The sequence below is a fragment of the Oryctolagus cuniculus genome, chromosome 1, assembly GCF_964237555.1.
Source record: "Oryctolagus cuniculus chromosome 1, mOryCun1.1, whole genome shotgun sequence".
In the NCBI taxonomy this organism is placed as follows: Eukaryota; Metazoa; Chordata; class Mammalia; order Lagomorpha; family Leporidae; genus Oryctolagus; species Oryctolagus cuniculus.
The window spans coordinates 20,194,178-20,209,587 of record NC_091432.1 but is presented as its reverse complement, the minus strand read 5'-3'; the positions used below and the strand labels follow the sequence as shown (position 1 = coordinate 20,209,587).

Here is a 15,410-nt window from a genome sequence, read left to right as displayed (position 1 = left end):
GCATCTTCCCCACCACAGCCATGGCGCACAGGTCACACAGTCGTCAGTCAAGGCCAGGGGAGGAGCAGAGGGACTGAGGAAGTGTGCGTCAAGGAGCAGAAGAGGGGAGACGGAAAGTAGACAGGGCACGCGCTGCTGTGTTAGGAACACGGCTAGGCCGGCAGCCCCAACAAACTGTCTTAGAAGTTAATTCTGCCTTAGTGGCTTTGTGTTTCCCCCGACTCCTTCGATTTCAACCTGCTGATCTTGGGCTCTCCTATCCCTGGCCTAGAGGCATTGTCAAGGCAGGGATCTGAAGCCATCGAAAATGGACTCCTCTTTGGAGGGAATCCCAAAGCCATTCGGTCAAGCATGGAAGGAGCCTGAGAGAAGCAAGGAAGCCAGGAAGGTTGCCCGAGACCAGAAGGGGCAAGGTCCCCAACCCACCCCTGGGGCAACGGGAGAGCAGGCCCCGGTCCCTAGCAGGACCCCGGGAAAGTGACAGGAGTTAGGAAAGGAACAAAAAATCTCATCTTTCTTCCCAAGTGTGAGACGAACGAAAAGCCACAGTTCTGCCCTGGAGAAACCTCCTCATTGCCTCCAGCTGCCGAGACCTCGGGACCAGGCAGTAGTATGGAGGTGACGAAGTCTGAAAGTCATCCGCCTTACGTCCTACCAGATGACTTCCGCAAACGCTCAGAGGCAGCCTGCTGTTGCTGCACTTGACGGGCCGCCCCGTCCCCTGGGAGAGCCCACTCGCCTGGGGCAGAGCACCCTAGCAAGCGCACTGGGTGGGACCCCAGAGAGCACGCAGCTGCCCTTCCAAACGCCTCCCAGTGAGGAGGAAGAAATCATCAATGAGACAGCAGACTGCTCTCCGCTCTCCAGCGCGCTTCCCCGGCCCCCTACCCCGCAACCAGCTAGCGGGTTCTCTCTCGTCTGATGCTTGTTGGGTGCCTTTTTGGGGACTGAAACTTCCCTAGACAGATAGAGCCATCACACCCCAAGATGTGCAGGGCACGGATCGCGCACTTGATCTTGTCACTTGTTCGGTCAGACGCCTGGGAAGAGACTCCCGCTCACCAAGTCCCTTAGAAACAGACTTTCAAGGTCAACTGCGGCTTAAGTCCTTTGCACCTCCGAGAGCATTTCGGCGGTGCAGGTGATCCGTGTAGGCCATGGCCATCTTGAAGAGCCCAGACTAGGTAGCACGTTGCCTGGTAAAGACAGAATCAGAAAAGGGAAAGTGTTGCTTTGCTCAGAGCGGCAGAGATAGGGGTCCGGCTGGCGCTACACTCCTCTCACTTCCTGTTTTGACAGCAGTAACTAAGATTAAAGAATACAGGCAAACAAACACATTCTCTACCTTGACCTATAAAGCGTTTGGCAAAATGTCTCCTGATATCCATAGCAACCAGAGAAATGTGTGTAGGACAAGAGTGTGGCTGGGTGAGCCCATCACAGCCCGGCCCCCATCCATTCAGCAGTTTTCCCAAACAATGGAGACAAAGGCATAGAAGTGTCCCTTGATCCATGCTAATGTCTCAAAATAATGGAGTGGCTGCATGAAGTCTCAGAGCTATCTCAACAGGTAGGACATTCGTCTAAAAAGATGACATTTCGTATAGCCAGTTGGTTTACGTTTTGCAGGGAAATCGGTATCACCGGGTATAAGACCAAGCGCAGCACTAGATGAATGTGCGGCTGGCTATCCAACAGACGGAGTGTTGCAGTTGATTTCTCAACAATGTTGCAATGGATTCCACCACAGTGGAGAACCACGGTGAGCTAGGTCCTCCAGTGTCTGCAGCTTCCACAGGCTGCATCCGTTCACTGCACCCCGGTTCCATCCAGGTGGCGATTGCGCCGTGCACTCGTAGCCTGGCTGAGCGGCGGCACTCAGTCCTCCGCGGGAGAGCGACATGGATGACCTGGAGCAAGGCCAGAGAAGGGTGAGCACGATGCTGCCAAGACCGAGAAAGATATTCTCTGACGGAGGGCTGGGGGTATGATCAGGGAGCCAAGACAGTTTCTGAGAATTGGAAGGGAATATTTACTGGCTTGCTTTGTGTTTTTATGTGGGGACTCTAATTCCAGACTCGATGGGGAACTAGGAAGCCGAAGGAGAACCCTTTCTTGTTTTAAGAAAGATTGATTTCAGTTCAATAAATGTAACTTTTGAAGACAATCCCAAGTGCCCCACAGTAAAAGAAATGACCCCATGAGAGCTCTCCAGTTCATACACACTCAGCTGTGAGGGGCCCCTCGCTGCTGGGGCACACCCGCTCGGAGGACAGAAAGCCAGCTTCCTGGCAGAAGCCTGAGGATTGTCCAGAGCAGCTGTGCCCAGGCCGCTCCAGCCCGGAACCCGGGCTCCGGCATCTGGGCCCTGGGTGTAATTCCCAATGAACACGTCGTTTCTGCAAACGTCAGTTCCGGTTGGTCCTCAAGAGCAAGCTGGTTCTCTTGCTTTTCATTCTGTCCGCTAGTTTCCAAACTGGAGGCCTATCTTTGGACGCCAGTCTCTACAGATAAGTCTCCAAGACGACTCCCAAGCGTAAGGCTCGCAGACTCCCCGAGGCGTCAACAGCCGCCAGCCTGCTGCCAAGACACCCGGTGCCAGGTCTGCCCATTACAGAGCAGCTAAAACCCCTGCCTTCAGCTCCTGTCACCTACTACATACCAGCCTCTGAGGATACAAAAAAGAAACGGCCTTGACCCCCCCCAAAGAGCTCCCAATCTAGCAGAGAAGTCATTGCATCAGCACACGGCTAACAAGCACACGAGCGAGCGAGAGATTGGAATGCAAAGTGCTCCTGAAATACAGAGAAGTAGATATCATCAAAAACTCCTTGCTGGGGTGGGTGTTCGGCCTCGGGCTTAGTATGCTGTGTTGGGACACTCAAATCCCATATCAGAGTGCCTGGAGTCAAGTCCCAAAACCAGCTGTCTGCTAGTGCACGCCCTGGGGAGCAGCAGGTGATGGCCCAAGTACTTGGCTCCCTACAATCCAGCAGGGGAGACCTGGATAGGATTCCTGGCTCCCGGCTTCTGCTTGGCCTGGCCTGGTTCAGTCCCAGGCCATTGGTGGGGTATTTGAGAAGTGAACCAGCAGATGGGAACGCGCTCTCTCTCTCTCTCTCTCTCTCTCTCTAGCTCTCTTGAGCACTCCTCCCCTGCCTCTCAAATAAAGAGATTCTTTTTCATGCTGCTAAAAATAAAAAAAAAAAAAAAATCCCTTCCTGATGTCACGTGGGAAGGTCTCGCAGAGAATTCGGAAAACACACACCGGAGCTAGGGTTTGAGGGACGGATGGGATTTTGCCTGGAAAATGCATCAGAAACAACCCTACCACGCAACTCTCCCCAGCGTATGCGTGAAATCAGGACTGATCAGGCCAGTGTGGGTCAGGCACTGGGGGCGGCTGCTGGCGTCCCTACCCCTGGGGCAGCGTCCGCGAGCCCAGGCTGTGCCCAGGTAGAAGCCGCGGCAGCCGGCCTGTCCCAGCGCAGCAGCAGAATTGGATCAGGATTCTTCCGTGCCCCTGGGGGGTCGGTTCATCTTCCCCCAAAAACGAATTCTAAGAACAAGGTTTGTTCTCAGGTTATTTCCTTTCTACTTCGGTGAAACTGAAAGGCGCTCTCTTGTACACTGTTAAGGAACAGATGTTTTTAATATTGTGGCCTAAAAAAAGTCAGTCCCCCGAATTTTGGAGGGGAGATTCTGATATTCATGAATCCAAGTCTGGGAACCCCTGGGGGGAGGGATATTTGTAGTGCTTTCCAGCGCATGGGTTTCCAAGGCCAAGACTCTTGTTCTCGACTCCCAGCCCCTTCTCCAGTGGTCGAGGCCAGGAATCTACTGGCAGCCACGACCGCACATCCACAGGCCGCATCCCTCAGCCGGCGGGGTGCTGTGTGCTGACGTGCTGACGTGCTGACGCGGGACTCCTAGCAAGCGTGGGAGGCCCCCTGATGACACCCACACCACGCACAGGGCAGCTCTGTCCCCAGAGTCAGCAGGCAGAGGTTCTGCAGATGCGAAAACTCATGGGCCACCCATGAGTACTGGTTACCTCGCATTCAGGGAGTGACCCCTGGCTGCTGCCCCCCACCTTAGGGTTCACCATCAGCACCTCTCCAGCTCTCCCACTCCTCTTCACCTGCCTCCCACGGCCTAAAGGAGCCTGCACAAGGCTCCTTTATCTCTGCATGCTTAGCTTTGCCCTCTCCTGACTCCTTGGGCCCCTGCCTAGTCCACACCTCTTCCAGTCCAGCAACGGTGGCTGTGTAGGAGTTATTCCACTTCTCCTCTGTGGATTTCCAAGTTCAGACCCTCTCTTTGTCCACCCTCCGCTTTCAAGATCCTCTGTTTCACTGTAGGAGCTAATTACATGTATTTATCCACATGGAAATTCAACAACAACAACAAAAAAATGAGCTCAAGTCCATAAATACCCATTTACTGAGCTCTCTTACAGATGATGCGAGACAACCAAGACTCAGACTAGAGGAGCCTGTCCCCTGCCCTCGGGGAGCTCAGGAAGAGGCTGGCTTCTACCTTGGCTATGACTTTAAAATCCTCTCCATTTTGATTCCCCTTTTTCCCATGCAAACCAGAGGTCCCCGGGGAATTATCAAGATGAGCAATAGATTTGCACGGAGAAAGTGCTTCTCACCAGCTTGGAAAGTTGAGCAAAAGCCACTTTGTCCAGCTCCCCTTTTGCTGTTGGTGCTGCTTTGCACCTTTGAAAGGCGCTGAGGACACGTTACACGAGCGTTTTCAGAGGCTGCTGTTGGAGGAACAGGGACCTGCAGGACCAGCATTGCAGCAGGTGCAGTCTGTCTCGGGTCTCTGCTTTTCAGGGGTTCTTTTGTTATCTGCGTTCTCTCTCTCCTGTGCCTCTCCCTCAGCTCACCTGATTCTTTATCCGCTCCCCCTCCCAGGATGCAAACAAACTGTGGGAAGCTGTGGAAGACCAAGGCAAGGAGATACAGGGCACTGTTTCTCACAGGGCCCTCAGTCCAGCCGCAGGAGCTGTCAGGAGCCAGAGCAGGCCGCCCTGACCACGCGATACTTTCATCCGGGGGCCCTCGCGTCTCAATCGAACCTTTCAGAGGAGGCTTCTCCCACTCATCAGAAATTCCCCATCACCCAAGCCCACCCCATCTGTGCGAGGCCCCCACCCAGGACCTCTCGTGTTGACCCAAGGGCCCACCACGTCCTGGCAGTGGTAGGCTCCTCGCGGGTTCTGACCTGCGAAGCAAGAGGCCTGCTGCTTCCTCCCCACCGCCAGACACAAAAACTCCAGAACCGGAAAAACTCACACCCCACAGCTTTGCTGACATAAAACACCGCAGGCTGTCGCTACCGCCCTCCCTTTGCTCTGTTAAACGCCACAATTCTTCTGACACCAAACATCTGAAGACAGAGCTAAAGAGAGAAAAACAGAGCTGGGATGGCCAGGAGACTGGGCAGCAGCTAGGGGGCCTGGCTGGCCTGACCTCTCGGAGCTGAGGGAGAGGGAGCCGCACCCTGCCCGGCCAGCGGCCCACTGACCATCACCAGCACAGCCCCCTGGTAAGTTAAGTCCCCAGACTTCCAGATGTTTGCCAACAGGATCGGGGCGGGGCGGAGCAGCCTCATATAAACCGCGTGTCTTAAGTGGGGTAGGAGGAAGCCCTCTCTCTCCCACTCTCACACCTGTGGTCCCCTCCTCCAACACTAGGGTAACCATGGCCAACTCACAAGGGTCCAATGGTTCCCTGCTTGCCTCTCTTCTTTCCGTTCCTGGCCCCAGCCCCTCCCACACTCAAGCCTTTTGCCTTTCACAACGCTCTTTTCTGGGCCACCCAGGGAAAGTGTACATGGTACCCTTCGTTACCTTATAACCCAAGAAGAGAGGAAGAAAAAAAAAAAAAGGATGGGGCAGGGGCTACGACTCCTTGCACCCTGCTCTTGCACCCCACCCTTCCAGGGGCACAGGCGGGAAACCAGGAGGAAGGGACCCCGAGCCTGTTCGGGCTGCTACTGGCACAGGGAACGCCCGGGAGCCGGGGGACGCAGCTGAGGGGCACGCTGTCAGGGAAACTTGGCCTGAGGCCTGCCTGGCTCTACAACCTCACTCCGCGAGTGAGCGCAACTGTTTGCAGGGACACACGCGTGACTTCGAGGACTCGGCTGTCACCTTTCTTGATGGTCCACGTGAACCTCTCTCTCTGCCCCTCCCCCACGCCCTTGTCTTTCTCGCTCTCCTCCCCGTATCTAGTCTGCTCTTCCTTCCAGGAGGGTCTGGGAACTATAAGCGAGACCAGGAATTCAGAAGACCCATTCAGAAGACCCCCCAGTCCCTCCGCCTCAGGTGGCCGCTCCGACGACCCCTAGTACTTCCTACCATTGCATTGTTCTACCTGTCCAGGGGCTGCCTGGCCCTGCGGCTGCAGGAAGACCAGACACATCACTCAGATGGCCCGCTGGGGCTGGCGGGGGGCCTGCGGGGGCGGAGGGCGCCTGCCGGGCTCCTTCCAGTATTTTCCTGACAAACTCCAGACACCTCCCAGGTCCCATACAGCAGCCAAACATAGGCACCTTAGACTCCAGCCTGCTGAGGGCCAGCCTGTCCCGCACCCTCTGAGCTACACATCCCGTCCGCCCAGGGCCAGCCAGGCTGGGGACATGGCTCCATCCCCTCAGAGGCTCCATTCGCATTCCTGAGGTTCCTCTGCGAGGCTGGCCCTCCCTCACCATCTCCTGGAGCGGCTCACCTGGCCCCACACCACCCAGTCATGAGACAGCACCTGGCTGGCGCTGCGGCTCAATAGGCTAATCCTCTGCCTGTGGCGCCAGCACCTCGGGTTCTAGTCCCAGCTGGGGCGCCGGATTCTGTCCTGGTGGCTCCTCTTCCAGTCCAGCTCTCTGCTGTGGCCCGGGAGTGCAGTGGAGGATGGCCCAAGTGCTTGGGCCCTGCACCCGCATGGGAGACCAGGAGAAGCACCTGGCTCCTGCCTTCGGATCGGCGCAGTGTGCCAGCCGCAGCGGCCATTGGGGGGTGAACCAACAGAAAAGGAAGACCTTTCTCTCTGTCTCTCTCTCTAACTCTGCCTGTCAGAAAAAAAGAAAAAAAAAAGAGAGAGAGAGAGAGACAGCACCCAGAGGCAGTGGGGCAAGGGTGGGGGGTTCTGGAGAGCTGCAGGGGGTACGATGTGTTCAGTGGCCTCTTGCTCAGGCATCCTCCTCCCTCTCACTGTTCCTCCCTGGAAAGGTCCCCAGAGCGAGGAATGTGGCAGGTACACTTGGTAAATTACCCCCAAACCAACGTCATGACTTCCATCCCGCCAGGACCCTGAGCTGGCCCGGCAAGATGCCCACATCCCTATCAGAGTGCCCGGGTTCCTGCCCCGCCTCCTCTCCTCACTTCAGCTCCCTGCTAATGCGCACCCTGGCAGGCACCAGCTGACGGCTCAAGGAGGCGCGTGCCTGCCACCCACGTGGGACACCCACATCGAGTTCCCGCCTCCCAGCCCCATTGCAGGAGCGAGCTGATTCGTCTGTCTGTCTTTCTCTATGTCACTTCGCCTCTCAAATAGACGCACAACCAAACATTTGAAGAAGACTCGGTGACTTGACGAGAAAGTCCCTTGGTTGAGGACTATAACCGCCCGGGGGCCTCCTGCCACCACCCAGCCTTCTCCTCCCTGCTCCCAGAAGTTTCTCTGAAGGAAATGTTCTCACTGAGACCAATTCTCAGCACTTCGCAAAAGCCCCCCTCAGACAGCTGACCCCATCTGCAAGGATCCTAGCCACCCTGGAGCTACTCAGGGCTTGGGCTGTGCCACCCATAGCCCTCACCTATTGCCATGGAAGAACCGCCTGAAGCCAAGACCAAGACCGCACACCCAGAAGCCTGCCACGGTGCAAGGAGACTCTCCCGAATGGACTGCCACCCTCCAGAGCTGGCCAAAGGCAGTCTTCCCTTTCCCTCCCCCTCCTGCCTGCTGGTCCATTTTGAATATAGTGACATAAACAGCACATACTTTTGAATATTGAGTATTTTCCCATGTGCTTTGAGATTGGGTTCATAGCACTAGGGTCCAAATTCATCCATACAACTTTGTGTTTTCCGTGTAAACTCTTCAACCTGTTCTCTATAATCAACGGCAGGACAGGCATGGCCATGGAAGGGGGCTCAGGCGTCTTGAAAAAGGGGCAGGAGTGGAAATGCTTGGGTGCAGGGCGGCATTTCTTTGATATCACTGCTCTCTCTTTCACAGTTACAGCCTGCCTCTCACCTGCCCCGCCAGAACCGGTCCTTCCCCAGCTTACACCTGGAGGACAACAGGGCGTTGTGCCCCAACCAGCCAACCAATAGAAGAGGTTTAGGTTAGAGCACAGACCCCAAAACAGAGAGACCATCTAAAGGGCGAGAGAGCCAGGAAGTAGGAAGAGAAAGAGAGGAAGTGAAACCCTGAAAGATGAGCTTCGTGGGCAGAGGATAGAAGGAGGGCAAGGGAGACCCCAAAGTGGAGGTGACAACTCCCAGGGTGGGGGAAGAATCCATCTTCCACCAACCAAAATGAAAACAGGTTTGAAATCCAAAACAGCCCACAACTAACAGCAACACTTCGGATCCCAGCAGGTTACAAAATCTTTCACATTCTCCTAGCTGGTTTTCTCTTAACCTTGTGTTTTTCTGCAACAATTCCTTTTGAAAAATTCCAGTTTTGTCCTAGGCTGCTACGGTGAGAAGGGACACACGCACTCCTAGGGCGGCCATGATGCCGGCAGGCAACTCTGCAACATAATGGTTGTGCCTCCTCCTGGTTCTAGGCTTCTCCTAGGAGCAGGGTTTGGAGGACAGACGGAGAGCTGCAGCCGGGGCAATGGTAAGAAAAAGCCTACCGAGGACGGGGGGCTTCTACTGCCTTTGAATCTTGCAGCACATTCAAGGGTATTTCCCCCACTCTCAGACAACAAACACGACTCGCCCAAAGCATCACTCCCGGCTCTTAAAGTTCAAGTTCCAGTAGGGCCCTAAGTGGGAGAAGGAATCTGAGGCTAGTCTGATGGGATCAGGAGTCTTCTGTTCTTCGTGGTCTGGAGGCCGACTGCGTGCTGGGACGGCTCCCAGGGAGCAGAGCGTCACTGAGGCCGCTCTTCACCCTCGCCCTCACGTCGTTCCCATCTGACTGATCCTGTGCCCTCTCCCCCACTATCTGTCCCTCGGACTATCCCAGAAGGTCTAAGGGAGAAGGCTTTGGAGCCCCTTCCTGCTGCCTCCCATTCATCACCCCCCCCATCTTCTTTCTGCGCATTTGCCCAGGGGATGGGAAAGGGGGTGGGAGAGCTGGCAGGAACTGTCTCCGGGGGAACCTTCACTGTCAAAGACAGGTGCGAACCGCACCGCTGAAGCTTTCAACGCCTCACCAGCCTTGGGACCAACTGTTAGCACACGGAGGCAGCAATGCAGGTTTCCCGTGTATAGCTCAGGAAGTATGCCGCCTAGAGTAGTGGGCTAGAAGTCCCCAAAGGAGGAGGTAGACCTCCCTTGGAAACGGGACGTTCTTCGTCCATGCAGATGGCAAGCAGCAGGGGCAAGGTCATTGCCTTTCCATCCAAACAGAGGATGGGGCCTTGGCTCAGACACTCCCTACTCCTGTCTCTGCTGCTCCTCCTTGCCCTCGCTCGCCCCCCACTCCTCACTTAGGGACAGAGCAGGGCAGGGGTTTCGTGTCTCCATCTGCCTACCCCTTAGAACAAGTCATCTCTGGCCCCTGCCGTTACCCTCAGCCCCTCAATACCTCCTTGTGACCATGAGACCCTTTCAACCCTTCCCACCGGCAGGAGGGAAGGACGTGGGTGGAGTCTTTGAGATGTGCTCCTGCCCATCACTCTGCCTCCTCCTGGACATTTCTTACATCTGGAGTCACCCAGCCATGGCCGCTCCCCGAGAAAGTCATTGTCCCTTGTGCATGGCCCTCCCGCGCCCAGAGCGGGCCTTGCCAGTAGGAGCATCAGAGAGGATGGAGGACATTTTCCGAAGGCCCAGGAAGCCCTGGGCCTATTGGGAATATCCTTGTTGTCCTACTAAACACCTTCCAGGGTAAGCAAGAGCAGAAAAGAGCACCCTTGGGTGTTGGGACGCGCCTGCCTGGTGGCCTTGTGCCTCGGGCCATCTTCTCCTTCCCCTGTGCTTGCCTCTCACCACAGTCTGTGGATTCAGGTTCCCCACACCTCAGCGCTGGCGGGGTCCTGCACCTCCTCTCTGGCCTGTGTGATGTCCCCTCTGGGGGAAGAAGACATCACCCACGCATCCCAGCCACAGCTGGCTTCAGGGCCCTGTTCCACAGCTGGGCCTCCTTCCCAGCCACCCCCAGTGGATCCGACATGATCCAGCTCCAGCTTCGCTGACGGCCAGCCTGCTGCGCGCCCCTTTCCCACCGCAGCGCTCCATCGCTCTCTCCACTCCAAGGCCAGCAGCCCCTGTCCTGATGTTACCACCCCTGCCCTCGTGACCCGCTGGGATGCCGCTGTCTCGCCCCATCCCAGCGTGCTAAACGGAGGCTCATTCCAGGCCCGGTCGATTGCTTCACTAGCCCCCACTCCATGGGAATGAAGAAGGAAATCAGTTCCCGGCAGCTGACGTCTCAGCTTCGGCTCTCAGGAGTGCCCTCCCGGGTCTGAACCAGAGTCAGGCCATTAGGGGACTCTGAGGAGCTCCTGAAAATGGACATCAGTCAGTCTATGTAATGCTTGCTGGGACCCCCAGGGACTCTTTGAGAACTTGGCTTGGTAAGTGAGTGAAACCGGATTCAGTGAAAACGGGGAGAGGAATGACAAGCCTGCTCGTTCCAGGGCTGTCTTGGCTGCGGCTGGCTTCAGCCTCTTGTCATTTGGCCATCGTCTCGGGCCTCCTCAGCCTCTGGCTTCTAGGATCTTTTCTCCTGTCTCTCTCCGGCCCGGCCCTCATTCCCCCTGCCCCGACGCTGTACACCAGAGCTCCTCGGCTTGGGGGGGGGGGGGCTGGTCCCGGTGGCTTTGGACTTGCCACTGTGGCCGAAAGCCAGCCCCCAGCCAACCCACAGGAAGCCTACAGATGGCACCCAAAGTTCCTTTAGCAGCACCTTCTTTCAGCTCTACCATCCTGACAACTGCCTCAGATTCAACCACTTGATAAGAGCGAACACGCATCAGCGAGGGTCAGAAGGGCCAAAAGAAACCCAGGATGACGTGGGGGGGGGGGGGGTTCCTTGTTTCCACTCAGAGCCTCCAGGAGCTGTACTCAGGTGCCTCAGTCATCTCTCAAACAGAAAATGGCTCCCTTGCCTCCAGGCTTCCTGAGGGAGTCTCCCCCGCCCCCTTCGGCCCTCAAAGCCCAGAGGATCCCTGAGTGACTTGACACTTGTGACAATGATCGATGGAAGTTTCCAGAAGAGAGTGAATCATCCTGCCATTCCCTTTCCCCAGGAGGTGGGTTCTCCCCACCACCCCATCCCAGCACTCATGATGACTGTCATGGATACGGGGACACACACGCACGCACGCACGCCCGCCCGTCCCCAGGGCCTGCCCTCACCACATCTGATTCTACTTTTCATAACCGTCCACCTCGGGTCCACAGCACACGGCGACACCCTTAACTCTTTTAGTCAATCCTTCCTTCTCAGGCCCTCAACGAGAGCCGGCTTCTGCAATTCTCAGAATACAGGAGTAGCCAGAGAGGACGACGGGAACCTGTCTGTTCTATGTCTTCTCGCTTCCTCGTGCATTTGAACTACTCCAGGCGAGCAAGTCCCTCTCCCACCACTCCGCGAGGCGGAGAAGTAATAGCTAGCACTTACTGAGTGATAACTATGCACCAAGCGTGGTTTATTATTTTTATTTTTGGCTCAGCGTTTCTAGAACTCCAGGTCTCACGTCTCTCTGTCACACTTTCCATCTCTTAACTTCTTCTTTTCAGCTCTGACTCCATCTCCTAAAAGGCTATTAGGGGGAACCCTGACACCCTCCAGAAACCACATTTTCTGCAGTGCCATCTTTCAGAGAAGGGCCACCGCATCTCTATGCCGCAATCGTCTCCCGGCCCCGGCCTCCCCTGCCTTCGAGGGAACGATGCCGGCCGGGAGGCAGGTGCCCATTTCCGCGGCCAAGAACACCACAACCGCCTCCCCGCCCGCCGGCCGGTCTGGCCCCCCGATTCCTCTGACCGGAAGCCCCCAGGAGCAATCCTATCATTTCACCCAAGTCCCAGAACCAGCCCGAGCCCCAGGAGTCCGAGCCCCAGCGGTCCAAACGAGGCTACAAACGCTGCCCTGAGCGCCCCGTCCCCCGGGAGCCACCCAAGTCCTCTGTCTCGGTAACCGGCCACCTCCCCGCCGCTCACTCCCCACCAGCTTCTTAACAAGGCAAGACCCCCTCATTAAGTGACTCATTCCATATGACACGCCCGCATTCTCTTCCCCAAACGTGTTCCTTCTGGGGGGGGAGAAACTGCCTATCACCCTTTACAAAGAAGACACTGGACTGTGAGGAAAAAGGTAGTTGAAACGGTTGAACTAAAGACCGTTACCCCAGAGTCTCGCGAGGCGAGAACTGGCTGGTAACCGTCACCGCGCGCTTCCAAGTTCATCATTCATTGGCCCACGGACCGATCAGTCACTTCTGCTGGGCCAATAAGCGGCAAAAGCCTCAGCGGAAACCGGAGATTAGAGGCGAGGCCAGTGGTTTCCCAGGCTATTTAAGTCAGTGGACCTGGCCTTGTGCTACACGCTTGCTGCTTTCGTTCCTTCCCTCTGTGCGTTATGGGAAGGTGGGCTTGGGGAGGGGACAGTTGGTTAGCCTAGACTGCCCGGATGCTAAGGCCTTGGGAATGGAGGAGACGAAAAGAAGCTTTAGAGTATTAGGAAGTTGCCCTGGGTAGGTCCCGCCGCATCCTTCCCTCGCTGTGGGACCCCGGGCCCGGCTCTTCCCCCATCCTGGACCCGGTTGCTTTTTCAGAAGAAGGTCGCTTCCGCACGATCCCAGAAATGCCTTTACTATATGGCATTTGGGGAGACTCCGTGCCTCAAAAAAGGGGCAAGGGAGAAAACCAGCTTAACCCCAAGCCGGTTCATTGCAAACCTAAGGGCTCCAGGACCCAGAGCTGGGAGCATGCGCAGAAGGAACGGAACGCCTAACGACACGGGGGATGGGCGCGGACGCGAAGGGCTCCCGAGTGGACGGGCACGGTGGCGAGGGCGTCTGTGGAAGAAGCCCCCGCGCCACGGCCCGGCGACTGGCTTCACGCCCACACGCCCCTCCCCACGCAGCTCCCTGCTAACGCACACGGCTCCAGGCTCCTGTTTGTGCCCAGCCCCGGCTGTTGAGGGCATTTGGGAAGCAAACGAGTGGCTTGGCGCTGTCTGCCTCGCTCTCTGCCTTTGACACACACAAGTAAAAGATAAAGGAAGATGTAGGCTCAGTATGTCAAACAGGGAGAAGGGGCAGGAATCAAAAGCTTGGGACCCTCTGTAACGCACGGATGGGTTCTTTTTTTTGTAGTTTCCTGATGAAAGATCCTTTTGAAAGCTTGCTTCACCCTCTTCTGGCCGAGTTGAGCAGGAAGAGCTGCCAGTAAGAGTTTGCCCCCTGCACTGGCTGCCTCCTCTGTTTCCTCAACCAACAGCACCGCCTGCCCCCCACCCCACCCCCCGCATCTGTATGCCTCGGAAGCTGACAGTGACCGTTGGGTTTTTCCAATGGACACCACAACTCCATTCCCCACAGCCTCTAGGGAAGACAGAATAATTGGTTGGCAGAGGTGAGTGTGTCCAGGGAGAAAGGAACGCTCCCTCCTCCCCCCAGCCCCCTCGCCGTCGCCGGGCCTCTCCCAGTTTGCACTTCTGGCCGCTGCCCAGGAAGGATTTCGCTGGGAGGCCGAGTCCCTCGGGCCGACTCCCCCCGTCGGCTGCTCTGCTCCGGGGCCCTCAGCTCCCAGAAAGTTTGAGAAATTGTTTTTCATTCAGCACAGGGGCTTAGAGGGGTGGTCCCTAAGTGAGCACAGCCGCTCTGACTCCCGGGGGCTTCTGGGTACTTGACATGGGCCGTGTGCGTGAGAGGCCTGTGACTACGCCTGGTTAGTGTGTTCCGACCCAGCGCACCTCTTGCTGCTCGTTTCTCCACCTCCCCACCCCCCGCCGCTGTCTCTCTCACCCCCCCACTTCTCCTGTTTCCCCTCTTTCACTCTGTGCCCCTGGCTGCCTCCTTCCTGAGCCGCTCTCTCTGATTTTGATCTTTTCCTTTTGTTTCCTCAGGCCCAACCTGAATCCTGGAGAAAATGTGATAGTAGCAGCCCACGCGGAGGAGCTGGAACCTGAACACCAACCGACCCCCACGCACACCGCCCCAGCTGGAGGCAATGCCCCCCACCCCCAGCTCTCCAAATGCTTCCTCAGTTACCCTGGAGGAGCCGGGTGTGCGACAGACGGGGGGGCCCCAGCTCGCACACTCGTACCCAACACCCACCACGATTAGAACCACGGACCCCGGCCTCCCGGGCCTGCCCCCAGCGCAGGCCCCCACAGAAGCAAAACACAGTCACCTTAGACTCTGGCATACTGAGACCAGGCCCGTGCCTGGGAGCCCCCCTGCCTGCCTCTTGACCAGCGAATAAAAACACTGAAAGAGGACTCGCGTGTCCGCTCTGCGTTTGCTTCCCGGCGCAACCGCACCTCCCCCCTCTTCTCGGTTGCAGCCTGAGACCACATGGATAAGGAGGGGGTGAGAGGTGAGATGCGGGAACTGGCAGGCTCACTTGAGGCAGGTGTTTGTGGGTGCAGATGCCCCGTGCCCCTTAAGTAAAGGTTTCCCTGGGCACCAGACGCAGCTCTCAACGGAGACCCTGGCCCCTCCCCTGTCAGGACAATTGTGTGACAGATTTACGTGTAGGGTTTCTTTGAGTTATTGCAAATAACGGGTGGGTTCCCATAATGAACTATTATGCAGCTGTTAAAAATGTACTGGCGTATGGGCACCAATTCAAGGCTTGGCTGAACCACTTTATTTCTTTTAAGATTTTTTTTTTAAAGAATATTTATTTGAAAGAATTACAGAGAGAGGAGAGGCAGAGAGAGGTCTTCAATCCAATGGTTCACTCCCCAATTGGCCGCAACAGCCAGAGCTGCGCCTATCTGAAGCCAGGAGCCAGGAGCTTCTTCCAGGTCTCCCCCATTGGTGCAGGGGCCCAAGGACTTGGGCCATCTTCCACTGCTTTCCCAGGCCACAGCAGAGAGCTGGGTCGGAAGAGGAGCAGCCGGGACTAGAACCAGTGCCCATATGGGATGCTGGCACTTCAGGCCAGGGCATTAACCCGCTGCGCCACAGCGCTGGCCCTGGCTGAACCACTTTCTATCCAACTCCCTGCTAACGCGCCTGGGAAAGCAGTGGAAGATGGCCCA

At 56.7% G+C, this 15,410-nt stretch overlaps 1 long non-coding RNA gene across 1 annotated transcript; it reads left to right on the top strand.

Moving 5' to 3' along the window:
* Positions 1-12,707: 12,707 nt before the first annotated feature.
* LOC103351368 (uncharacterized) lies at positions 12,708-14,642 on the top strand. Its single transcript, XR_519158.4, has 3 exons — positions 12,708-12,891; positions 13,516-13,774; positions 14,268-14,642. It is a non-coding gene; the product is annotated as an uncharacterized lncRNA (long non-coding RNA).
* The last annotated feature ends 768 nt before the right edge of the window (positions 14,643-15,410 follow it).